The following is a 25570-nucleotide window of genomic DNA, read 5'->3' on the forward strand; positions in this document are numbered from 1 at the left end:
TCTCTGGCCAAGGCAGAAATGGTGGCAGGGCCATCTAGAGTTTCTTGGAGGCTTATGATAGCAAAAGGTCTGGTACAAACTACTTCACATGTCCCTGTCTGAGGTCTTCACTGGCCAGGACAATCAGCTAAATCTTTTCATGGTCGTGAAGGATTCCATGCAGTGTTCAGGACAGCTGGTACTGGCATAAGGATAGCAGGCCAGGTAGCCAGGCCAATGAGAGGAGAGTGGCAGTTACTAATTACGGAGTCAAGTTGCCCATCTCTGAGCTGAAGTCTTTGCTTATTTTCCGGAAAAGAAACGTGGAATGAATACTTACAATATATATAAACTTCACAAACCGTCATTAGGGTTGCGAGATGGCTTCATGGGTAAAGCAGTTACCACACAAGGATGAGGACCTGAGTTCAACATAGTGAATTCCCCTGCATCCCACTGTTTTTGATTTGGTCATTGCAACACCTGAGGTAGGGTGTTGCTCTACCAAGCTGACCTGGCCATGGTGGCATGTCCTTGGAATCCCAGTGTTGGGGAGGTGGGGACAGGAGGATCTCTGGAATTTACTGGTTAGCTAAATCAGTGAGTCCTGGGTTCAGTGAGAACCCTGTCTCAAAATAATAATAATAATTATAATAGTAATAATAATAATGTGGTGGCTGGAGAGATGGCTCAGCAAGCAGTTAAAGGTACTTCCTTGTGAAGCCTGTAAGTGCCCAGGTTCAATTCCTCATTGCCCATGTAAAGCCAGATGCACAAAGTGGCACATGCGTCTGGAGTTCCTTTGTAGTGGCAAGAGGCCCTGGCATGTCCATATTCTCTCTCTTAAATAAATAAATACAGCTTCAAGAGAAAAGGAGGCAAAATCCCTGATTGTGGAAGACACCCATTGTCAGTCTCTGCCTACCATATGCGCTCGTGTGCACACTAACACACACATGCACACACACACACACACACACACACACACACACACACACACGAAAATAAAAGAACTTTCACTAGGAATCTTAGAGATTTTTGTGGATCTGAATGGCAGTGCTGAACACCTGTCCGGTGCCCCCAGAGAGCGGTGGGTCTGTCTTGTGACAAAGATGTTGCTTTAGCATACCATGGCAACCAGATCCACAACTGAGTGATGTCAAGGGCAGACTGAGGGCAAGAATGGGGAACATGTGCCCCTTCTCAGGACTGTCTGTTTCCTTCTTTCTCGTACAGGCAACTATTTATATTGAGTTCAAGATGGCTTCCCTCTGGTCATGTATGTTGAGTTGTGGTCCAGCTCCTCAGGCTGTGCTGAGAGGAGCCTGCCTCTAAAGAGTACAACGGCCACACTCCTTGGAGCCAGCAGATACTGTACTTTTGCTGCCCAGTGAGATGTGCTAGGGGCAGGAAGAACAGGACTTGCGTGCCTGGCTCCAGCAGGGTAGAGATGCACAAGTGTTACTTGGACAGGTTGGAACCAAGTAGGGTGACCCTGAGAGCAGAACTTGGTCCCACCACTCATTTGCATACTGCTTTACATCTTAGCACAGTGCTTTTTCTGCACGCAGGGGACTGTGTTTTGGTGAACTGTAGAGAGGAACTACTCCATTTCCCTGACTTGTAGCAGAACTAATAGATCACATGGGGAAAGCCACCACTGCACCAACTTTTCGTTTGTCACTGGCAAAGCAGATCTAGGCCATCTCTGCTTTACCATGGGGCTGCACTGGGGTAGACTGATAGAAGGGTGACAAATAAAAATGCATTGAATGCACCCAACCCACAGAACTTCCTGTCTTAGCACATAGCGTGCTGAAGAGTGGGTTGTTTCACCTTATGGTTGCAGAGCTGCTGCCACCCAGCATCATGACAGAGTCTCTTACTACCTGTAGAGTTAGCCTGGAAAAATGATCAAAATTCAATATTTGAAGTATGGTGCACTTGTACAACATCCTAAACCAGGAACCATCTGTAACCACATGTTCAAAGTCTGAAGGTGAGATTGTGGAGGCCCAGCAGGGTTCTGGATACTTCTTTTTATTTTTTAATTTTTTTGTTCATTTTTATTTATTTATTTGAGAGTGACAGAGAGAGAAAGAGGCAGAGAGAGAGAGAGAGAGAATGGGCGCACCAGGACTTCCAGCTACTGCAAACAAACTCCAGACGCATGCACCCCCTTGTGCATCTGGCTAACATGGATCCTGGAGAATCGAGCCTTGAACCAGGGTCCTTAGGCTTCACAGGCAAGCGCTTAACCGCTAAGCCATCTCTCCAGCGCTGGATACTTCTTTTGAAGAGCTGAGGGAAGTAGCCCTTACCCAGAGACCAGTGATAGCTGCCCACAGACAAGGTCCCCTCCACTTTCTGTTCTTCAGGGAGCCAGGATGGTGGCGTGCAGCCTCCTCTTGTCATTGCCAGGTCCTGGGCAGAGGTGGGAACAAAGGCGAGACCCACCTTCCTCAGCCTTCGGTCGCTGTGTTCTCCAGGGCAAGCCCCTCAGCTGCAGCTTTCTCCAGTGCCCAGCAGTGCCACCCTGGCCACAGCCAGTACCCTCAGCCTTGTGCTTTGGGGCAGCATCATAGGATTTCCTGCCATCCTCCTCCAGTTTCCTTTTCCTGCAGGCTTGGCTCAACCTGATGCTCAGATTTGTTTTCTCAGAGGTGTGGGGCTGCAGGGCCAAAGATGCAATCTGAGCTCTGCTCTCCCCCTTCACTTAGGAGCAAGTTGGGAAAGGGAAGTGATTCAGGAACCCTATTAAACACATAATCAAACTATAATAATTCATGCTTTCCAAGCACTCTTTGTTCTCTGCAGACACTGAGCCAGGCCTCCCCATCACATTGAAAACTAGGTAGTAGAAATGGTTACTGCTCCAGTCTTACAAATGGGGAAATTGCTGCACACAGATAAAGAAATGCTCTAGGGCCATATAAGGGAGAGATTTGGGGCTGAAGCACAGTCAAAGACATGACACCCTCCATCACAATCCTGCACTGCCTACAGAAAGAACACCTCTGAGCCAGCAGGGAGCAAAGGGAAATGCTGACCCCTGCATCCCACTGTTTTTGATTTGGTCATTGCAACACCTGAGGTAGGGTCTTGCTCTACCAGGCTGACCTGGAATTCACTATGTTGTCTCAGGCTGGCCTTGAGCTCATAGTGATCTTCTACCTCTGCTTTCCCAGTGCTGGGATTAAAGGCGTGCCTCCACGCCTGTAGTAATCTACCCATTTTTGTTGTGGCTCTCATGAACAGATAAGGTGAGAGTGACCAGAGAGAGCCAGAATAGGTGGACAGTGGCCTGGGACCTGGACGTAGGACTTTAGCTGGAAAACTCAGAATATCTTTGCTCCCTTGCTGATCACTCATGCCACTGAGCAACAAGCTGTGTTTCTGTTGCTTCAGTCACACTTCCTGTTTGTCACTGGGACCTGAGTGGAACTTTGAGGGAAGGATGAGGGGTTGGGCAGAGCCCTTCTTACCACAGTTGCAGTATTTGGAGGTGGAAGAGCCTGGAGGACTGAGCATAAGCTGGAAAACTGAGGTCCAGAGATGGTGAGCAAAGATTCCAGTTTCCATATTTGGCCAGAATTGATGAATGCTATTTAAATTTTAAGCTTTCTTCAGCATGTGTATGTGTGTGGTGTTATGTGCATGTTCATGTGCATACAGGCAGGAGGTGGGTGGGTGTGTGCGCACGTGCGTGTACGTGTTTTTGGAGGCCAGAGGTTGACATGCGGTGTCTTCCTCAGTCACTCTTCACTTCATTTACCGAGACAGATCTCTCACTGAACTCGGGGCTTGCCACTCGCCAAGTCAGCTAGTCCAGCTGGCCTGCTTGCTTCTGTCTCTGCTTCCCAAGTGTTAGGATTACTGGTGGACCACCATGCCCATGGCATTTGCATGGGTGCTGGGTATCTGAACTCTGGTCCTCATGCTTGTGTGGCAAGCACTTTATCCATTGTGCCATCTTTCCATTCCTAATTTAAAAATTTTTTTTTACTTATTTGCAAGCAGAGAGAGAGAGATAGGAGGGGGAGGGAGTGAGGAAGAGAGGGAGGGAGAGAGGGACAGAATGAGGTCCCCAGGGCCTCCGGCAGCTGCAAACGAACTCCAGATGCATACACCATTTTGTGCATTTGGCTTTATGTGGATATTGGGGAATTGAACAAGGGTCATTAGGCTTTATAGGCAAACACCTTAACTGCTGAGCCACCTATTCAACTCTATTTTTTTTTTCCCCTGAGGTAGGGTCTTACTGTAGCTCAGGCTAACCTGGAATGCACTATGTAGTCTCAGGGTGGCTTCGAATTCACAATGATCTTCCTATCTCTGCCTCTCAAGTGCTGGGATTAAAGGCATGTGCACCACCACAATTGTGTGTGGGGGAGGGGCACATGTGGAGGTTAGAGGACAACCTCACAGTATTTGTTTTCCTTCTAGCTGAGACTCCCAAGTGTTGGGATTAAACATGTGCGCCACTACACTCAGTTACCTTCTTTTGATACAAGGTATCTCTTGTTTTGCTACTGTGTGCACCAGACAAGTTGGCCCATGAATTTCCCTGGTTTCTTTTTTCTGCCTTCCATTGCTGTGGGCACACTGGAAGGATAGATACATGTGCTGCTTGCATTCGGCTTTATGTGGGTGCTGGGGAGGGACAAACTGGGGCCTGCAGGTTTGCAAGCAGGCACCATTAACGACCAAGCCATCCCTCTAGACTGTGTTTTTTTTTTTTTGAGATAGGGTTTCACTGTGGCTCAGGCTGACCTGGAATTCACTATGTAGTCTTAGGGTGGCCCCAAAAATAAATAAATAAATAAAAGCGATCCTCCTACCTCTGCCTCCCAAGTGCTAGGATTAAAGGCATGTACCACCATGCCCGGCTTTAGACTGTCATTTTTTTTTATTTTTATGTTCATTTTTATTTATTTATTTGAGAATGACAGAGAGAGAGAAAGAGGCCGATAGAGAGAGAAAGAGAGAGAATGGGCGCGCCAGGGCCTCCAGCCACTGCAGACAAACTCCAGGCGCATGCGCCCCCTTGTGCATCTGGCTAAAGTGGGTCCTGGGGAATCGAGCCTCAAACCGGGATCCTTAGGCTTCACAGGCAAGCGCTTAAACCCCTTAGCCATCTCTCCAGCCCCTAGACTGTCATTTTTAAAAATTGAGATTATAAAGACATAGGTGCTGTCAGAAAGTAAACATATTCCCATTCTACCTCCCCACTTTCTAGAGCTGAGAGTCTGAGGCTCGAGGCAGAGGTGCCTGGGCAGGGGAGAGGACTTTTATAAGATGACAGAGCTGACTCCTTGCTGGGCTCTGATCACAACTTATCTTCACACACCGCAAGCACCTTAGAAGGCCCCTCTCTTCCCGCTGCTGACTGAGAAGTTTATGCCTAGCACTGGGAGCATTCATCAATCAAATAATCAATCAATAACTCATATACAAATAGTGGCCGGTGGTGCTGTGAGAGGAAGAAAGCTGGGGAGTCCATCTGGCTGGAACCTGAAGGGTGATTAGGTGAGAGCCACAGGACAGGGACTGACGCTGTACAGTGCCATACAATGCCAGCTTCACGGGTCAGACCTGAGGCTCATCTCCGTCCTCCCGCCTCTTCGAGTGATTTAAGGACAGATGCAGGAGGGACTAAAATAACTAAGCAGTGGAATTGCTGACAGGGTTCAAGTACTAGAAACCTGCTCCTCCTTCACACCAAAGGAGTGTAAGAAAACCTTAAAACAAGGGTGGGGGTGTAGCTCAGTGACAGAGCACTTGCCTAGCACGTGCAAGCCCTGCATTCCATCACTACTCCCTCCCCCGCACAGGTTAGAAAACTGTAAGACTGGCTATCTCTTAGCTGTAATCTTGAACAAAGCATTAATAACGTACTTGACTTCCATGAGGTGGCTGATCTCTTACAGACCTGACCGAGCACACTTGTTGGGAGGAGGGAAGGGTTACAGGTTCCTCTCTTTGAGCCGGGTGTGGGGGAGGGGTCTTGTCTCCATTTCTGTATTTTACTGTATTGTCCTTACCCTGACACCCACTGCTGACTACATTTTGGCAGTGTTTCTCCCCTCCCCCACTGCTCCCCCCAGTCACCTATGAAGACTGTTTCAGAGAAATGAGACAGGACGTACACGACAGTGCTTAACCTTCCCATCAGTCCGGCAAAGGGGCCTCCTTTCCGCTGGAGCTCTGAAGGACACTGTCTAAGGACACTGTGTAAGGACACTGTCACATGGTGAAGCTGGGAGACTTAGGGGTTTGTCCCAGCCCCCCAAGCCTTTCCTGCAGGTCATTCTGCTGTCTGCCCTTGGGCCAGCCCATGGCAGGCGCTGCTGGGATCAGGAAAGGTGGACCCCTGTGGCTGGGAACGGAGGGCACCCTGGCACACAGACATGCTGGCTGCCTTTCAAACCAATATCCTTTAAATATTTGCTTAACATTTATCTGGAGTGGAGTGGGTTGGAGGAAATGGATTTGCCTTGAATACAAATGGTGGCCTCTTCAGGATTCTGAAATCCACCCTGTACAAGAATGACTTGCAGAGGCAGAGGGGTAGAACGTCACTGACAAGGACACGTTCTCAGCTGCAGTGACTTTAACATCAATGGGAACAAGAAAAACAAAACCCATGGATCGTCCAGCTTCTTCATACTTCTTCCTTCCCCTTGGTTTGTGGTTGAACTTCTCCAAACCAGGCAGCTTCTGGGGAGGCTCATTAGAGGATTTATTTAAGTTCCATTTTTATTTGAAATTTATTGAAATACAAACGAGACTGGTTAGTCTTCGAAAAGAAGACCACTGCTGCCGCTTATTTTTCTTGACTTGGCAGCGTGGTGTATGTAGCAGACAGCTTCAGGTTCGCTGAGATGAATTTCCAGACCAGGCACAGTTATGGAAGAAGGGATTTATTGAAGCTTATGGATCCAGGGGAAGTTCCATAATTGCAGAAGAAGCTGGCCTGCCTTCACAGGCCCAAGCAAACAGAGAGAAGCACAGGCCTAAAGGTCAAAAGCCATAGCACACTTCAGGAACTGCAGCTAGGCACACTTTGCATATCTTTAAATTGAAATCAGAAACCCACCACCATACCTTAAGATCAGCCAGTGACATTGCCTCCAGCAGGTGGCTACAGATGCAAACTACAAACAAACAACTGAATATATTGGGGGCCACCTATTCTGTTCAAACCACCACAGTGTATATTTAGCTGGAATCCTTGAACTTGGCTCTTTTTAATTTTTTGGTTTGTTTGTTTTGTTTTCAACGTAGGGTCTCACTGTAGCCCAGGCTGACTTGGAATTCCCTGTGTAGTCTCAGGGTGTCCTCAAACTCATGATGACCCTCCTACCTCTGCCTCCCAAGTGCTGGGCTTAAAGGCCTGTGTCACCACTCCTGGCTTCTCTTTTTAATTAAAAAAAATATTTGGGTGCTGGAGAGATGTCTTAGTGGTTAAGGCCCTTACCTGTGAAGCCTAAGCACCCAGGTTTGATTCCCCAGGATCCATGTAAGCAAGATGCAGAAGGTGGCACATGCATCTGGAGTTTGTTTACAGTGGCTAGAGGCCCTGGTGTGCCCACTCTCTCTCTATCAGCCTCTTTCTCTCTTTCTCAAATAAATAAATGAAATATTTAATAAGAAAAATTTGGGAGCTGGAGAGATGGCTTAGCAGCTAAGGTACTTGCCTGCAAAGCCTAAAGACCCATGTTTGATTTTCCAGATCCCACGTGAGCCAGACGCACAAGATCACACAAGTGCAAGGTTGCACATGAGAGCGCGCGAGGCGTGCACACAGCCGGAGTTTACCTGCGGTGGCTGGAGGCCCTGGCGTGCCAATTCTCTCTCCCTCTCTTACACACATACAAAAAAATTTTTTTTAAAAAAACCAGTCTGTTGAGCTTGCCTCAAAAATTTTTTAAAAATATATTTGATTTATTTGAGAGAGAGAGAGACAGATAGAAAATGGCATACTAGGGCCTTCAGCCACTGCAAGGGAACTCCCTGATCCATGCGCCGCCTGGTGCATCTGGCTTATATGGGTACTGGGGAATCGAACCTGCATCGTTAGGCTTCAAAGGCAAGTGCCTTAACCACTAAGCAATCTCTCCAGCCCTTGGCTCTTTTTATTTATTTATTTATTTATTTTTATTTTTATTATTATTATTATTATTATTATTTTTTTTTTTTTTTGGTTTTTCGAGGTGGAGTCTCACTCTAGTCCAGGCTGACCTGGAATTCATTATGGAGTCTCAGGGTGGCCTTGAACTCATGGCGATCCTCCTACCTCTGCCTCCCAAGTGCTGGGATTAAAGGCGTGCGCCACCACGCCTGGCCCTTGGCTCTTTTTAAAATGAAGTACAGAGAATATTGCTTACATTTATATAAAAGCAACCACGGGACTGGAGGTATGGTTTAGTGATTAAGGCTCGCCTGCCAAGCCTGCTGACCCCAATTCAATTCCTCAGGACCCACATAAGCCATAGGCACAGAGTGGCGCATGCATCTGGAGTTCATTTGCAGTGGCTGGAGACCCTGGTATGTCCATTCTCTCTCTCTTTGCTTGCAAATAAATGAGTAAAATATTTTTTAAAAATACACACACATATATATTATTTATTTATTTGCAAGCAGAGGGAGAGAGAGAGATAGAGAGGAGACAGACAGAGAGAGAATGGGCACACCAGGGTCTCTAGCCACTGCAAACGAACTCCAGATACGTGGGCCCCTTTGTGCATCTGGCTAACATGGGTACTGGGGAATCGAACCTTTGGCTTCTTGGGCAAGTGCTTTAACCATTAAGCCATCTCTCCAGCCCTAAAAAATTTTTTTTAAAGAAAAACAACCATGCATCTTTTTGGAGAGTGTCACAGGGCCTCCAGATTTACTCTTTTGTCTTATTGCAAAAGTAATATGTCCTCATTGTAGAACATTTATGAGTGCAGAGAGGCAGAAAGGGTGAACTGACTTACACCTTCCCCCTCTTTCTTCCATCTGTCTTCCTCTCTTCCCCTCCACCTTCTCCTTCCCTCCCTCCACCCCTTCCCTTATTACTATATGTGTGTGTGTGTGTGTGTGTGTGTGTGTGTGTATGCATATACAGATCAGAGGGCAGCCTCAGGGTGTTGGTCCTCTCCTTCCAGTGTCTTGTTTTTCCACTGCAAATGTCAGCCTGTGAGCTTTGGGATTCTTCTGATGCTGGCTCCCATGTCGTAGGCACGTTGGGGTTGCAGACAGATTTTTATTGTATTTATTTATTTATTTAGCCACGGCATGCCCAGTTTTACATGGGTTCTGGGGATCCAAACTTCAGTCATCAGGCTTGTGCAGCAGGTAGGTTTTTCTTTTTAAACTATGGATCTGTCTTCCCAGCCTTCTTTTCTTTGGTTTCTTCCTCTTTTTTATTTATTTATTTGAGAGAGTGAGAGAGAGAATATGGACATGCCAGGGCATCCAGCCACTACAAACGAACTTGAGACACATGTGCCACCTTGTGCATCTGGCTTATGTGGGTAATCAAACCTGGGTCCTTTGGCTTTGCAGGCAAGTGCCTTAACTGCTAAGACATCTCTCCACCCCTCTTCCTCTTTTTTTTTTAAATTAAAAATTTTTATTAACATTTTCCATGATTATAAAATATATCCCATGGTAATTCCCTCCCTCCCCACCCCCACACTTTCCCGTTTGAAATTCCATTCTCCATCATATTACCTCCCCATTACAATCATTGTAATTACATATATACAATATCAACCTATTAAATGTCCTCCTCCCTTCCTTTCTCTACCCTTTATGTCTCCTTTCCTCTTCCTCTTTTTAAAAATATATTTTTTATTTATATATGAGCAAGACAGAGTCACACACCAGGGCCTCCAGCCACTGCAAATGAACTCCAGAGACATGTGCCACCTTTTGCATCTGACTTTACTTGGGTACTGGACAATCAAACCTGGATCCTTAGGCTTTGTAGGCAAGCGCCTTAAACATTGAGCAATCTTTCTAGCCCCTTTTTCCATATTTTATTTTCTTCTTCTTCTTTTTTTTTTTTTTTCCCCTGAGGTAGGGTTTCACTCTAGTCTAGGCTGACCTGGAATTCACTGTGTAGTCTCATGGTGGCCCCAAACTCAAGGTGATCCTCCTACCTCTGCTTCTCAAGGGCTGGGATTAAAGGCATGGGCCATCACACCTGGGTCTTCCTCTTTTTTGAGGCAGGGTCCTACTGTAGACCATACTGACCTGGCATAAATTCTGTTGCCTAGGCTGTCCCTGAATCACAGCACCCTCCTCTCTCAGCCTCTTAACAGTGGAGAGTTTTAGGTGTGAGCCACCATGCCAGGCTTATCCACTTTCTTTCTGTTTCTCTTGGTTTTACATCACAGCTCATTATGTTCAGCCCTAACTTCCCCTTCTTAGGGGGAAAATCAGGGATTGGTCAGTCTCTACATTTCCACAGAGACAGGCATGAAGTAGGCACTTTATAATAATTTTTTAAATAATTATTTATTGATTGTAATAGGATCCTAGTACATCCCCAGTATTTGGAAGAAAAGAAAACCCAGATGGGCAGGTGTTGAAAGTCACATGGCCCATCAGTTGCCTGAGGATCTCAAGACTCAGCCCTCACACTGGCCATGTGACAAGGCTGGCAGGTACTGATGTGGTCTGGAAATATTGTCCCCAGATACCTGGACCCACAGTAGCCAGTTCTCAGATTCCTGAAATCCAGAGATTTACATTATACAATATCAGCATAAATTCATGGAATAGTGAGTATATGAGTGCCACCTAGCATGAGCCAGAGCCCAGATGTTAAGAAAGCAAGCAGCCAGACCACCCCCCAGGATGCCTCTTCTGGAGTGGGGCTAAGCCAACACTATATGCAGAGGTGGCTTTTACAACCCCTCTTGTTATACCACCTTTGGATCAATGATTGGAGTTTTCCCATGTAACAATGGAAGCCGGTGTGGTGGCGTGTGCCTTTAATCCCAGCACTTAGAGGTAGGAGGATCAAGTTCAAGGCCACTCTGAGATGACATAGTGAATTCCAGGTTAGCATGGGCTAGAGTGAGACCCTACCTCGAAAAACAAAAACAAAAACAAAAAAAAAATTCATCAAGCGCAACAAAAAACAAAACAAACAAACAAACAAAAAACAGCTAACAATGGATGCTGTAAGTTAAGGTTTGTATTGGGGAACCATGGAACTAAATTATTATGATGTGGTGCATTGCTTAAGTTCAAGATCAGTGGATAGGTGTAATGGATAACCATTTTGACAAGACCTCGAACCACTTGTAAGGGATTTAGATTAGGTTAACCTGTTAGTTTGGTTGTGAGGGGTTCTCATGATTAGTTGGACTAAGGTAGAAAGACCCATCCTTGCTGTGGACACACCATTCCCTGGACTGGGGTCCTGCACTGTGTACAAAGGAGACAGCTGGCTGAGCACCACCATTCACTGCTCCTTACTTCCTTCCTCACTGTGGCTGAATGTGACCAGCTCTGCTTCGAGCTCTTATCACCACGCCTCTCCCACCATGGTGGACTGGAACCTGGAACCACAGTTATAAAAATAAACCCCTCCTCCTTAAACTGATTCTTTCAGATGTTTTATCCTAGCTATGAGAAGGTAACTAATAACATGAGCTAGAATAGTGTCTGTCCAGTCACTCCCCATCCTTGCACAGAGATCGCCAAATGGCCCTTTACCCTGGACCTGCCAGGCACTCTGGATTCTATGGAATTGATGGAGGACAGAATCTACTCTTACGCCTTGGGCTCCTTTGGCATCTGGCAAAGTTGATAATTATTTTTGATTAGATAAGATATAGAACTCTGCTCATAAATTTACCATCTGAAATGGAAGAGGACACATACAAAATTCTGATAATTAATGGAAGAAGTAGAGAATGCTGAAGAGAAGAGGCCTAGTCAAGGGCCAAAGTAAGTTCAGAAAAAAGGGAAGTTCCTCTGGCTGGAAGAGAACTGTGTAAGGGTTAAGCCTTGGTGCTGGACAGACGTGAGTTGGTTCTGGTTTTGACCCTAAGTGTGGGCAATAGATGTCTGAGCTTTTTTTTCTTTCTCCATGAAATGGGGCTAATAGAATCTGCTTCACAGAGATATTGTAGGTTTCTTCCCTCCCACAATCAACAGGAGAAATCTTGAGGCCATGATTGCTTTCAATCATTGTCCACTCACCCTGGCCCTTCAACCAGTCATCCTTAACTATGGGTGAATCCAGTCAGTTCCCATCCCTGCCACTGGCCCCTGGACTAGTGAATGGGACCATGGGGCTGGTTCTGCTGTAATCCCAGCAGGGTTGTGTGTCACTGGTGCCCTTATCTTTGGTCAGTGTCCTAGGTTTTAGCTCCCAATCACAGTGTCCCTCAAGTTTCTAGCTAACTGTTAAGGTTCCAAAGCTTACGCCGTGATGGCGTGGTCCCCCAGTGCAGCAGACCTCAGCGGAGTGGCTTTGGAGAAGGAACTGGGCCATGAAAGCTCTGGCTTCGTCAGTGGATCAGTCCCTTTGTGGATTCATAGCTTAACGGTTTTGCAGGAGGATGCTTTGGTACAGAAGCGAGTTAGCATTCTGTCAGTCTCTCAATACTTCTCTCTTCTCCTGTGATGAAGTTTGAGTGTGAAATGCTGTCCCTGGGCTCATGGGTTTGAATGCTTGGTATCACTGGGGGAAGGTTGTAGAGTCTTTAGGAAGTGGAATCTTACTAGAGGAAGTACATGACTGGGAGAGGGGTGTTACAGCCTGGCTCTGTTCCGTGTTCACCCTCTTTTCCTGACTGGATGCGACGTGACCAGCCAGCTTCCAGCTCCTGTTGCTGTGCCTTCCTGGCCTTGATGGGATTAAACCCTTATTCTCTTAAGCTGCCTCTTGTCAGGTATTTGGTCACAGCAATAAATAATAATAATCCATTCTCTCTTCCTTTCTCTCTCTCCCTTGCTCTTCCCCCTTTATCTTTTTTTCATTCGTGAAGTACCACTACCATGCATTATTACCATGCTAGGCTGCCTCATCATAGACCCAAAAGCTGACACAGGGCTGGAGAGATGGCTCAGTGGTTAAGGTACTTGCCTGTAAAGCCCAACAACCTAGGTTCAATTCCCCGGTACCCACATGAAACCAGATGCATAAAGTGGCGCATGCATCTGGAGTTCATTTGAAGGGGCTTGAGGCCTTAGTGCACCCATTCTCTCTGTCTCTCTTCTCTATCTCTCTGCTTGCAAATAAATAAATAATAAAAAAATTGTTTTAAAAAATGCTATCACACCGAGTGACATGGACTGAAATTTCTAAAACCATGAGCCAAAATAAACCTTTCTACCTCTTAAAGTGTTAATAGCAGGTTTTACCACAGTGATGACTGGTGCCTGGTTTGGTTAAATGATTCCCTACTTCCTCGGAAAGGGAGGCCCAGGGGAAAGCCATTCTAAACTTTTTTTTTAAAATTTTTATTTTTAATTTAGTTATTTGAAAGTGACAGAGAAAGAGGGAGAGAGAGAGAGAGAGAGAATAGGCACACCAGGGCCTCCAGCCACTGCAAACAAACTCCAGACATGTGGGCCCCCTTGTGCATCTGGCTAACGTGGGCCCTGGGGAATTAAGCCTCGAACCGGGGTCCTTAGGCTTCACAGGCAAGCGCTTAACCACTAAGCCATCTCTCCAGCCCCATTCTAAACTTTACAATTCCTTTCCAATTTAGCTCATGTTCTCCCTTCTTTGGGACTTCAAGAATTTCCACATTATGTTGGAGAAACGTTCTTGCCCCCACTTCACTTCCCTTAATCATAGAGGACTTGTAGTTGCTGGGACAAAGCACTCAACCAAAAGCAGCTTATAGGAGGAAAGGGTTTATTTTGGTTTACAGTCTCGAGGGGAAGCTCCTTGATGGCAGGAGCAGACGGCGGACATCTCCGTGCCACAACAAGTGGAAAGTGGCAGCAGGAGTGTGCCAACTAACACTGACAAGCTAGGGGCTCTACCTCCCAAATTGCCACCAGCTGGGGAGCAAGCATTCAGAACACATAGGTTTATGGGGAGCACTTGATTAGAACCACCAGAGGACTCTATGGGAGGAGGGGAAAATTTTTCTGGGGAAGTAACCAACATCTAGACACTGTTGTCTGTGAGGTGGGCAGGGCGGAGCAGGTTCAGTAATAAAGAGTCCTGAACCGCAGAGCTCCCCTTCTTACTCTACAGTTAACAAGCACATCTTAAGTCAGCTGAGCGCCGGGTTCCTCATTCAAAGAGCTAGCCAACTGCAGTCGCCCTGGAAGGTTTTGCATGGGTAATTAAAGGCTTGGGCACACTCTCATGGGTCAGACTAGCCACATGGCCCTATCCAACCAACGTCAAGGAACCAGGAAATGAATGCAATCTCACCATGAAGGTAGAGGGACTGGAAAACTGGGTTGGATGTTTCCTATCGTGCTAAGCTTGCTGACTTCACCTCAGAAAGCTGGGGTACCTGTTTGGGGCCCACAGAAAGAACAGACTGTGGGATTTCCATTGTGATGGCTAGGAAACCACACCCAGAGAAGAAAACCCCACACCCATATGTAGGTCCTATATGCTAAGTACAGAAAACCAGAGGGTGCTTAGGGCAGCCTGCAGACATCTCTAAGGGGACAAAAGCTGGAAGCTGTGAAGACAGGACGTAACCATGAAGGGGGTATGACCTCTGAAGGGTTACAAGCCTCTGGGTCAGGCAGAAACAAGGAAGTAGGGGTGGGCTTTTAGATTGTTCTGTGGATCAGGCTGTGGTGTGTTTGGTGAGTGGCGCTCCTCCCTGGTGTTCTTGTGTTTCTGAGGTGTTTGAATGTTCTGCTTAACAACGGAGGCTCATTCTCAGTGTGGTCTTTCACTGGCCCTGTGTCCGCATCTCACTGAAGGTGACTCTTACCATCTGCAGCGGTCCATGCCTTCCCATGAAAACCCACTGTGACATCCCAGAACCACTCATGACCAGGAGCTGAGCGAAGGACACATGCAGATGTGGCCATTTCTGGGAGATTTTTCTGGAGGGCTTTCTCAGGCAAGCCAGCTTGCTCAGGAAGAAGATGGCTGGCCACAGCCCCTTCTCTTATCTCAGTGGCCTCCTGTGTTGTCGTAAGAGGCACCTTGTTCTCGGAGAAGTGGTTTGTTGGGTATCTGGGTGCTAATCCCCAGCCAGGTGCTTTACTTCATGGATATGTCATTTCCATTCCTTGTAGCCTCAGTTTTCTCACCTCAAAAGACCAGGGATATATTTGAGAGGAGTAGAGGCTTCCAGAAATCCATGCAGCTCAGAGCAAATGGGTGACCAAATCTGGTGAGGGGACATTTGTCATTGTTGTCACAGTGCCCTTCCCTTAGTGGAAGAATGCATGTGGCAGTGAGATGGTTTGCTTGCGGGCCTGGCTTTCCATTAGACACTGAACTTATATAGCCTTTGCCTATATCATTGTATACTAAGCTGCTTGAACCGTGCCTGGAACACAGCACGTGCTGATATTGATGCTGAACAAATATTTAGCAAATGAATGAACAAGCCGAGTAGACCTTAGTTTGACTTTTGGATCAGATTTGCAGAAGGCTTGCAGACTTTTTATTTTATCTTTAAAAAATTTTTTTAAATTTTATTTTTGAAGGGGAGGTAGGCTAGATAGAGAATAGGTGCACCAGGGCCTTCAGCCACTGCAAATTAACTCCAGATGCATGCACCACCTTGTGCATCTGGTTGATGTGGGTCCTGGGGAATTGAGCCTGGGTCCTTTGGCTTTGAAGGCAAGCGCCTTAACAACTAAGTCATCTCCCCAACCTTTTATCTTTTATTTTTATTTATTATTTTGTTTGTTTGTTTCAAGGTAGGGTCTTACTGCAGCCCAGGCTGACCTGGAATTCACTATGTAGTCCCAGGCTGGCCTCAAACTCACAGTGATCCTCCTACCTCTGCCTCCTGAGTGCTGGGATTAAAAGCGTGTGCCACCACGCCCAGCCACACATTTTATGTTTTATTTATTACTTATCTGCAAGAAGAAATAGAGAGAATCAATGAATATGGGCATGCCAGGGCCTTTGTCACGCAAACAAACTCCAGATGTAAGTGTCACTTTGTGCACCTGGCTTTACATGGGTACTGGGAAATGGAACCCAGGTCATTAGGCTTTGCAGGCAAGTGTCTTTAACCACTGATCAATCATTCCAGCCCCCAGACTTTTTTTTTTTTTTGAGGTAGGGTCTCACTCTAGCCCAGGCTGACCTGGAATTCACTATGGAGTCTCAGGGTGGCCTTGAACTCATGGTGATCCTCCTACCTCTGCCTCCCGAGTGCTGGGATTAAAGGCATGCGCCACCACACCTGCCTTGCCAGACTTTTTTTTTTTTTCAGACTTTTTATTTTAAAATATTTTCTTTATTGGGGCTGGGGAAATGGCTTCGTGTTTAAAGTGTTTGCCTCCGAAGCCTAAGCCTCCCCAGTTCAATTCCCCAGGACCCACGTAAGCCAGATGCACAAGGGGACGCATGTGTCTGTAGAGGTCCTGGGAGAGAGAGAGAGATTGGGCACACCAGGGCCTCTAGCCTCTGCAAACGAACACCAGATGCATGTGCCATGTTGTACATCTGGCTTTACGTGGATACTGGGGAATCAAACCCATATCATTAAGCATTATAGGCAAGTGACTTTAACTCCTGAGCTATCTCTCCAGCCTGCCAGACTTTTTAAAAAAATTTTTTCAAGGTAGGGTCTCACTCTAGCCCAAGCTGACCTGAATCTAGTCCCAGGCTAGCCTCAAACTCACAGCAGCCCTCCTACCTCTACCTCCCTAGTGCTGGGATTAAAGGCATGTGCCACCACACCCGGCCAGACTTTTTATAAATGAAATTTTTCCTTACTTATTTTTGCTAGGCAAGTGGTTAACCACCGAGTTATGTCCCCAGCCTGCTTACAGACTTCTTATGGGATATGAGGAGGTCAGAAAGAATCCTTGGCTTTGGTTGAATCCAACTTCCAATCTCACTGAGTCACCTCACACAAGCCACCAGACTACTTGGTATAAGCCAGCCTCCTGTCTGTGTCATGTGGAGGGCAGCGTGGCCCTCGTCTTCCAGGCTGTGGTCAAGACTCCAGCAGAAGAGGTGATTCAGAAGTGTTCTGGGAACTGCCAAGGCAGGGCTGGTTGTTTTCAGGTCATGGGTACACAGAGAACTCTGTGATGCCAGAGCCTGTGGAGGAGAGTTCTGGAATAATCATCAGACATGAGTAGCTGTTATTTACTGGGTGTTTGCTAATACAAGGCCCTCTGCCGAGCCCTCCGTGGTCACCATCTCCTTTACGGTGGTCTGAGAGAGGCAGTGCTGTTCTCACTGTACATACAGAAACCAAGTCTCACACCCAGGACCCTCACACACAGAGGTCGGATCTATCTCCTGGCCAATGAGAGGTGGAGACCGTGTTATCACTTGGGCATCCAGGATGGTAACCCAATCTAACTTTTCCTAAGCACATTCTATCTAGTTCTAGGTTCCAGGAACTTTGAAAATATTATTGTTGATCCTTTTTGACAATTAAAAAAAAATAAAACACTGGATACTGGATCTTGCTTTTGTCCAGGTGGCCTTGAACTCCTGGCTTTAAGTGATCATGTGCCTCAGCCCTTTGAGTAGCTGGGACTGTGGATGTGTGCCACAGAGCCTGGCTTAAGGCCCTACTCCTCTCCCTTGTTCTCCTTCTACTTCTTTTGCAGTGATAGGGATCCAGCCCAGGACTTCGCCCATGCTAGGCAAATAAATGTTCCATCACGCTGCAGGAGTTAGAAGTCATTACCTGTTTTTTTCTTTTATATATATATATATTTTTTTTTTAAATTTTTTATTTATTTGAGAGCAACAGACAGAGAGAGAAGAGGGAAATAGAGAGAATGGGCGTGCCAGGGCCTGCAGCCGCTGCAAACGATCTCCAGACGCGTGCGCCCCCTTGTGCATCTGGCTAACGTGGGTCCTGGGGAATCGAGCCTTGAACCGGGGTCCTTAGGCTTCACAGGCAAGCACTTAACCGCTAAGCCATCTCTCCAGCCCCCATTACCTGTTTTATAGATGAGAAAACTGAGGGTAGAGAGTGAAGTCCGGGATCACTCACACAGCAAGAAAAGAGTGGCGGTGGGTGGGGGGGTTGCTGAGATTTTAATTCAGTGCCGTCCCGTCCAAGAATAGAGAGGCTCAGTGGGCAGAGGGCCTGTCTAGTATGAAGGAAACCCCAAGTTCAAGCCTCAGAACCACATAAAACCTGACATAGTGGCACCCAGCTGTAATCCTAGCATTTTGGAGGTAGAGACAGGAAGATCAGTTCAAAGTCATCTTCAGCTACACAGGGACTTGCAGAAAAGCATGAGAGCCAGTCACCACTTAAGAAAACAACAACAGAGAGAGAGAGGGAGAGAAAATAGGTGGAGACAAAGCCCTGGTGACCCAAATTAAGTTTTTTTTTGTTTGTTTGTTTGGGAAGTTGTTTGTTTTTATTTTTATCTTCCTGCTAGGGTTCCTGGGACCTCTTTATTAGAGATGAATTCTTCAAAGGCCTTTTGTGCTTGAGTTGATTTATTACAAGACTGAGCAAAATCTAATGGAAAGGATAAAAAAAATAAAAAAGCTTCTAAGAACAATCTCAGGATTTTCCAGTAAGTTCTTAAATTTGAATACCCTTGGGCCAGGCACAAATTCTCCCCATTTTCAAGACTGAATCTGTCAACCCAGGGAATGAATTTAGAGTGGTCCCAAGGGAAATAAGAAGAAACTGCTGTGGAGATAAGTGCTTGGGGCGAGCAGGAGCCGGAGGCAGGAAGCCTGTGGGATGCAGGGAGAGCTCCCAGCCACAGGGACCAAGAGTGGAGGAAGGAATATGGGTGGAGGATACCCCAAGAGCCAGGCTGGTATCACCCCTGAGCAGCTGTACGAGGGACTGGATGTCAGAGCCAATGTCCTAAAAGACCAATATTAAAAAACAAACTCAGGCATGCATGGTGCAGGCCTGTAATCAGGAGGATCACAAATTCCAGGCCTTTGATAACAAGTCCATATCTTCAAACCGAGCTTAGTAAAAAAACAAAACAGAACGACAACCTAACCCATCCAAACTGGAAGGGTACTAGAAGATCACTGAATTCTAGCTTACTGAATCATTTTGACAGGGGGTGGGGGGCAATCCTGTAAGCCTAGCCTCCAGATCAGATCCCCTTTTGACAATAAAATAACCCGTCAAGTGACCCTCAGCAGGAATAAGCCAGAACTTTCTGGGCAAAGCGGTTCCATGGTCATCTGATTTTATAGGCGTCTCCCTGAGCTCTATTTCCACATCTGTAACGTGGCGGAAGAAACTGCAGTGGGAAGGCTTGCTATAAAGAGCAGGACTCCCATACACAGAGCACCCCCCTCCCAACCCGCCATGAGCCACACCCGGCCTGGTCACTTGGCATCTGTGTGCGTGCACATTCTTGTTGCCAGACCACACGGGCTGGACTCAGCTCCAGGCCCAACCCACTCCCAGTGAGGTGGACAAACCCTCCCATGGATGGGACTTGTGTTGGTTGTAGGCAAAGCATTCCAAAAGTGTGCCAGGGAGGAACTAACTGTTTGCTTGGAGAGACAGGGAGCCTTATTCCCTGGGAGCTGTTATGTTCAACAGAAAGGGCCATGCTCATGCAGTCGCAGGGGCTCGGGGATCTTCTCTCCATTGATGAACCTCTGAGCCTGTGTTTTCCTGTGTGCATATAATGGGCTGGCTGTTCAATGACTGCAGTAACGATGAAATGAGACCATTATTAAGAACATCCTGGAAGGCTGGGCTTAGTTGTATATACCTTTATTCCCAGCGCTTGGGAGGCTGTGGCAGGATAGTTGTGAGTTTGAGGCCAGCTGGGGGCTACCGAGTGAGTTCCAGATCAGCCTGGGCTAAGTGAGGCCCTACCTTGAAAAAACAAAATCGAAACAAATAAGCTCAGCTACATGCTGAAAAGATGTGTCTTACAATCAGAATAGTCCAGAATTGAAGCAAGCATGAGACTGGCTGTGAGTTTCCCATTGCTAGGAGACTTCAAGCAGGAGGTGCCTGGTGTGGATGCTATAGATGAGGTGATCACCTTTGGAAGGGAGGCTGTCTCTGCCTCCCTGCTTCCATTACGGCCACCTGGGGAACTGAACTCAGGTATTCAGAGTTCCATTTTTCTAGCCCTGGCTGAGTGTCCTCTCAGGGACAAAGACTCTTTGGGTTGCCATGGTTCCTTCTGTACCTTCCCCCCCTCCCCATCATTTCAGCTGAAACTAGCTGGTGGCAATTCCTGATTGGAGCCTCATGCTAGCCACCCTTGCCCCATTTCTTTCCATGCCCACCGGGACCAGTGACCAAAACGTACATTTTGTCTCACAAATGTAAAACCCAGCAAACGGCAGCACTGGATTGGGTACTGTGTGTGTGGCACTTGCTATGTGCCAGCTGTCACTCCCATTTTACAGAAGCGCAGGCACAGAGGCACTAATGAAGCCACGCAGGATTGCACAGCGGATGGGGCAGAGCTGTGACTCACCCACCCCAGCAGCCAGGCCCCAGGCTCTGTGCTCACCAGGCAGGTCTGGCCTCCTTTCAACCACCCGAGGAGAGAGCACCGGGCGCGTCCCCGTTACCCAGGGCAGGAAACCCGCTCGAGTGCCTTACTCAAGCATCGGCAAGCATGTCTTCTGTGACCATACCACGTCTATTTAGGATTCAACGCCCAATGACAGCTTGCAGCTTTGTATCAGTAGAGTTCTTTGCTGAGACCACCTAATCCTCACATCCCACATAGGTAAAGCAGGGTGGGAGATGCAGTGTTTTCTGACCAGAAGTGATCTGGTGCCAAGTGCCAAGCCAGGGCTTCCTTCCTCAGAGGCCCCACCTGGTGTGGGGCTGCTGTGGACAGGTCCAAGGGCAGAGGTCTGGGTTCCTCGTCCCACTCACCCTGAGCGGCATCTGGCCTTTGATTGGCTGAGCTCTGTAGCCTGGGGATCCTTCTCCGTGGTGCTCTGCCTTAACTAAGAAAAGGCTGACCATGTGTGCTTCTTTGTTTTGAGGGCTCCTGTGTCTCAAGGAAGGAGGGAGGCAGTGTCTGGCCCTCTGCCTGCTACTGGGCTAACCGGTTGATGTGCAGCGCCCTCCTCAGGAGACCTGAGGGAGGCAGGACAGCTCTGGGGTTCCTCCATAACCCCCCCTCCCATCGGCCCTTCCCACACACACTCCATGAAGTGGCCGAGGTTCCCAAACCTTCTCTCGTTCCTCTGTGAACGTGCTGGAGGAAGGCCCTGTGGCAGAGTAGCAGGGTACTAAGGCCAAGGAGAGAGGCTGTTTTGCAAGTGGAGCGCCCAGCCAGTGACCGCTCAGGTCATCAGGAGACTTCATACAGAGCTGGGGTGCGGCTCAGGGGTAGGGGGTTCGCCTACCCTACGCAAGGCTGGGATTCCTTCAGGCTTTCAAAGCTTGAAGATGTGCTGTGACTCTGGAACCCAGACCGAGGATTTAAAAAAAAAAAGGAAGAGCTCCTGCTTAGTTTAACACAGCCCTTGGTCACCAGTCTGTTAGCGAATCTCAGTGACTGGATCCAGTTGCCTGCTGGGACACTTCCCTGAGGGAGAAGGGTGCAGAGCTGCCCTGCCTCCTGCAGGTCCCCAGGGGAGGACGCTCCATATCAGCGAAATAGCCTAGCGGCAGGCAGAGGGCCTGCCAGCCTGCAAGGTGGGAAGGGAGGATTCGGACACTGCCACCCAGAAGACTTGCTGTGATCCTCCTGAGGGGTTTAGGGAATGTGGGTTTAGATGGGGAGATCAGCAGAGAAGCAGGGCCTGTCTTGGAGTACTTGGGTCTTGGGGTGCTTGAGAGCGAGGCAGGGAAGATGGGGAACCTGAGAGCATGCAGCTTTCAGCAGGGAGTTTTCTAGGATTTTTCATCCTTAACACACACGAGGTTTATTTGTGATGCCCACTCATGTGTTCTCACCACGCGGGCATGCCTGTGTAGCCATCACCCACACCAGGATGTACTTCCTCTAGGGAGACACTATCCTATCTTCTTTTTTTTCTCAATTTTTTGTAACATTTTCCATGATTATAAAAAGTATCCCATAGTAATACCCTCCCCCTGCCACTTTCCCCTTTGAAATTCCATTCTCCATCATACCCCTCCCCATCTCAATCAGTCTCTCTTTTATTTTGATGTCATCATCTTTTCCTCCTCTCATGATGGTCTTGTGTAGGTAGTGTTAGGCACTGTGAGGTCATGGATATCCAGGCCATTTTATGTCTGGAGGAGCATGTTGTAAGGATTCCTACCCTTCCTTTGGCTCTTACATTCTTTCCACCACCTCTTCCACGTTAGACCCTGAGCCTTGGAAGGTGTGATCGAGATGTTACTCAGTACTCCAGTCACTTCTTTCCAGCACTGTGATACCTTCTGAGTCATCCCAAGGTCACTGCCATCTGAAAAGAGAAGATTCTCTACCCAAAGTGAGAGTAGCATTAATATAAGGGTATAACTATTAAGAGAAATGCTTACTGGGCAGTTTGATAAGCATAGTATATACATTTTTCCAGACAACAGCAGATGTTACACCCCTAGGGCTCATGACTACCCCTGTTTTAACTTTTCAGTATCAGGGATGTGTTTCCCCCCCCCATGGAGTGGGCCACCAGTCCAGTTGAGAAGCAGTTGGTTTCCACCATGACAGACGTGCCACTATTGCACCCGTTGGCTCATTTGGCCTGGCTGGCCAATTATAAGGCTTGCAGTGTCCACTGTTGAGTATCTTCACTGGTGGTATCTCTTTCTCCCATTGAACTACATGTAGAATGGCTTCTTCCAGCTTTCTGTCAGCTGGTCTACATGGGGGAGTTTATCAGCTTAGTTCCAGCAGGATTTCTCAGTGGCCCTGCAGCCCAAGTATGTGGAGTCTTCAGCAATAGGGTCTTACCATCTATTCCTGGTGGAAAACCAAGGGCCTCAGCAATGGCCTATAATGTTTTGGGGGCATCAGGGACCTCCGTGGGCAACTCACTGGAGGTATCCCATCTGTGGCACTGAAATTTTTCTAACAATGATCTATGATAGATGTAGCCATCTAGCTTCCTTCGCCAAGTGTTGTGCTCACAAGAGTTGCTGCAGCTCCTTCGTCTTCGCTGCCACACATCACAGGACTTGGTGACAATGTACATATTGTGATGAGGTGTCTGAAGGGATGGTGTCCAGTAACGGGTGTGTTCAGAATATTCTAGTATACCTCTCTTAGAATTAGAGCTGGGAGCCGGGCATGGTAGTGCAAGCCTTTAATCCCAGCAAAGGTAGGAAGATCACTGTGAGTTCAAGGCCAGTCTAGGATTACACAGTGAGTTCCAGCCTGGGCTGCAGTGAGACCCTGCTTCAGAAAAACAAACAAACAAACAAAACAAGCAGGGAAAGAGAGAGCGTGCGAGCGAGCTGGGAGCAGAATGACTGTGCATTCCTTGGATTGAGTAGCCATCAGGATTTAAGCAAACTGGTAGGAAGGAGCTGCAGACCCCGAGGGCTGTGATCAGCCCTCAGAGGAGGAAGCTCTGAAACTTCCTTCCCAGAATGGGAGGAAGAGGCAGGATTCATGGCTGAGCAACCTGGGGGCCAGTTCTTGACTCCTTCCTGTCTGGCCTTGGTCCCCTCCCCTCGGTCTCGGATTCCAGACCTACTGTCCTTCCCGGTAGTGTCCTAGCCACTTGGGAGGAATGAAGCAGGGCGCGGTGAGTGTCACCTCCCTGCCTGGCCTCTGTGTTGTCTCTTATATGCATCGTGGCTTCGGGGAGTGACAAGTGACTTCACTTGCTTTTTTGTAATTCCAAATTGGTCATCTTCCCTTCGGGTCATCCTCTTATGTTCACTGTTGCCTGCCCCTATTCCTCTGAAGGCCTCCTCAGCAGGTTAATTGGTAATCACGGTGGGTCATGAATGCACTGGTCAGCCTGAGGGGGCGGGGAGGGGAGGGAGCGGATAATGCCTCAGAGTGCACCTTCCCACCCTGTGGCCCTCACATTCTTTCTGCCCCCCTCCACCCCGCTTCAGCAGTGTTCCCTGAGCCTTGGAGGGCATGCTGTAAGTCTCCTTCGGGGCTGAGCGATCTGCAGCCTGTGATTTTCTGCTTTGATGTCTCCTCAGTGTCTACCGCCATCACCCTGGAGGAGGTTCTTGGGCTCGCAGTGGGAGCAGCCGCCATATTTAATCCTCTGTGTTGTTTCCTGGCCTTTGCAAATGTGATAGAGATGACGCATCTCGAAAGTTCCAGTTTTCCAGTTTGAGGACTGGGGTTAGAGTTCTTTAGGTCAAGTGCTTGCCTGGCATGCAAAGCCCCGGGTTCCGCTCCCGGCACGGCATGAGCCAGGCACGGTGGGCGGCAAAATCATGTACACTCCCAGGTGGAAGCAGGAGCATCAAAATTTAAGGTCATCCTTGGCTGTACAGTGAATTTGCAGACTACATGAGACCCTGTCGAAAAAAAAGCAAGCAGGGCTGGAGGGATGGCTTAGCGGTTAAGGCGTTTGCCTGCAAAGCCAAAGGACCCAGGTTCGATTCCCCAGGACCCACGTTCACCAGATGCAGAAGGGGACGCAAGCATCTGGAGTTCGTTTGCAGTGGCTGGAGGCCTTGGCGTGCCCATTTTCTCTCTCTCTTCTCTCTTTCTCTGTCAAATACATGATTTAAAATAAAGCAAGCAGCCGGGCATGGTGGCGCACACCTTTAATCCCAGTACTCGGAAGGCAGAGGTAGGAGAATCACTGTGAGTTTGGGGCCACCCTGAGACTACTTAGTGAGCCTGGACTAGAGTGAAACCCTACCTCTAAAAACCAAAAAAAAAAAAAAAAAAAAAAAAAAACAAGCAAGAGAGAAACTCCTATTTTGAGCTGGCCTCCAGGGGAAAGGGTCTATGTGGGCAGCTCATAGGGTGGGAAGAGTTAAGCATTGTGCCAGCAGAGGTGGGGCTTGTGACCATAGGTTGTGGAGATCTCATATATTCTCTACAATAGAGTTCCCACAAAGCAGAATCACTTCCAAAGCCCATGAGCTGTCAAGGAAGGGCTTGTCTCGGATGGACATTTAGGTAGAGCTGGGATTTGCCATCCCACCTCTAGTTTGGGGTTGTTTTTATTTTTTTAATCATTGGGCTGGAGAGATGGCTTAGCAGTTAAGCGCTTGCCTGTGAAGCCTAAGGACCCCAGTTCGAGGCTCGATTCCCCAGGACCCACATTAGCCAGATGCACAAGGGGGCACACGCGCCTGGAGTTCATTTGCAGTGGCTGGAGGCCCTGGCGCGCCCATTCTCTCTCTCTGCCTCTTTCTCTCTCAGCCTGTCGTTCTCAAATAAATAAATAAAAATATTTTTAAAAATCATGTGTTTATGGGTATGTGCAGGTACATGCCTACCACTTTGCATCTGGGAATTGAACCCAAGATAAAAGGCTTTACAAGCAAGTGCCTTTAACCACTGAGCCATCTCCCCAGGCCTGGGGTTATCATTATACATTTCTCCATTAGCTGTTCCTGGGAGG

At 47.8% G+C, this 25570-nt stretch overlaps 1 protein-coding gene across 1 annotated transcript in view; it reads left to right on the plus strand.

Annotated features, from left to right (window-relative positions):
- The window catches only part of Ggta1 (glycoprotein alpha-galactosyltransferase 1 (inactive)), a 91659-nt gene that overhangs the window by 27827 nt on the left and 38262 nt on the right, over positions 1 to 25570 (plus strand). The gene's annotated exons all lie outside the window — the stretch shown is intronic.

The sequence above is a fragment of the Jaculus jaculus genome, chromosome 1 (assembly GCF_020740685.1).
Source record: "Jaculus jaculus isolate mJacJac1 chromosome 1, mJacJac1.mat.Y.cur, whole genome shotgun sequence".
NCBI classification, from domain to species: domain Eukaryota; kingdom Metazoa; phylum Chordata; class Mammalia; order Rodentia; family Dipodidae; genus Jaculus; species Jaculus jaculus.